The sequence below is a fragment of the Hipposideros armiger genome, unplaced genomic scaffold, assembly GCF_001890085.2.
Source record: "Hipposideros armiger isolate ML-2016 unplaced genomic scaffold, ASM189008v1 scaffold_383, whole genome shotgun sequence".
NCBI lineage: Eukaryota > Metazoa > Chordata > Mammalia > Chiroptera > Hipposideridae > Hipposideros > Hipposideros armiger.
This window is the reverse complement of record NW_017731733.1, coordinates 1,412,261-1,414,005: the sequence shown is the minus strand read 5'-3', so window position 1 is coordinate 1,414,005 and position 1,745 is coordinate 1,412,261. Positions and strand designations below refer to the sequence as shown.

General features: G+C 36.4%; 1 protein-coding gene across 1 annotated transcript in view; it reads right to left on the bottom strand.

Annotated features, from left to right (window-relative positions):
• CUBN (cubilin) overlaps positions 1-1,745 on the bottom strand; it is a 256,725-nt gene that overhangs the window by 215,206 nt on the left and 39,774 nt on the right. The gene's annotated exons all lie outside the window — the stretch shown is intronic.

Genomic DNA, 1,745 nt, shown 5'->3' with positions numbered 1-1,745 from the left:
AAACAAAAAACAAAAAACCTCCCAGAAGACGTTCTACCTGGTAAGCTATTGTAAACTTCTAAGAAACAGGTAATTCCTATATATAATCTCTTCTAAGGCACCCTCAAACATGGAACAATCCCCAACTAATTTTTCTCAGAACCACCTTACCATATCCCAACATAGAGCATACAAATGAAAGCCATCAATTGATCTCACCTATTAATACAGATACAAAACTCCTAAACACAGTTCTAGAGGAGTGACTTCAGTCCATTGTTAGGCTTATATACCCAATGAAATATGAGAATAAGAGTAATGCAATGATTGTTTAAAATGACAAATTACAAATAAAGTTCATCAACAGATCCTATAAGATACACTATGTATCTCCAGAGGTGTCAGGAAGTTTGCTAGCATTCCTATTTATTAGAAACAAAACTCTTAGAAAGTGAGGAGCAAAAGAAAGTTGTTTTTCAGATACTAAAGAGCATTTGTTTTCATCAGTAGTCTGTCTTATAATGTAGTGACCACGAACACAGTCTATGGAGTCATATAGACCTGGGTTCAATTCCCAACTTTGTCCCAAACCTCCTCCCTTAACAACTTTAACAAGTTACTACATTTAAGCCTAGCTCAAGACATTGTTGAAGCAAATAAACAAGTGTGCATGCTGTAGCAAAATGCCTAAAAATAGAAAATGTGGACTAAAGAACAGCTATTGTTCCTCACACTAGAGGTTTCACCCCAAAATCAGGAATTAGTCCATGGAGATCCATGCTACTACGTCACATAGAATTGTTTTGGAAGATCTAGCCATCCAAATATTGGTTTGGAAGAGTCATGACATATTTTTTCTGTGTTTTTCATTGCAAAAATGCGTCATGACTTTTCCGACAACCCAATATTAATTCATCTCCTCAATAAACATTATCAAGGCATTGGTAATGCCCGGGCCTGTCCTGGTGACAGCACTGTGAGAGAATCACCGCTCACAAGGAGCTTACAACAAGCAAGCACGCTTTTGTTTTTGTTTTTTAAAGCATGAATGTCATGTTTGGAAAGTGCAGGGTACTGTATTATTACTTAACACAATAGTTCTCAATAAATATCAAAATTAGGCACTTTGGAAATCTGTGAAGGCATTTTTTTGTTTTGTTTTAATTATTAGCACAATGGTGACCAGGGCACTTTTGGCAGTTAGTGGCTAGGGACCAAGAGTTAGTCACCATTTCAGAAAATTTGTCACCAACCTACACAGCCATGTCAGCCTGTGTTTGTCCTGTGGCATTCACAGTAATTCAGGGAGCCAAGGCTTTTAACATACTGAAATAAATATATTTTAAAATTATTTTTCTCCTAAATTGTAAACTTAACAACTTTATATATTTTTATCTAATGCATGTAGTGAGGTTATATCATCTATGAATTTCATTTCAGAAAAGTGAAAGGTGATATAAAAAGGTCTTAGTTTAGAGAACCCTTGACTTAACCCAAAACTCTGAACCCATACAGGGGATTATGGGCTATTTCTCAGCGGAAATAACCCTTGAGCTGAGATTGAAAGGATTATCCAGGCTAAGAGAAATGGCCAGAAAAGGGAAGATTTTAAAAGGATGACTCACAGAGCTGGTGGGGATGTGGTAACGTAAGTTACTCCCATCCCTAACTGACGGAAGTACAAATTTCTGGAAAATACTCTACTAATATGTATCAGGAGTCTTCAAAGTGTTCATAGTTTTGGACTCCTTAACTCCACTTCTAAC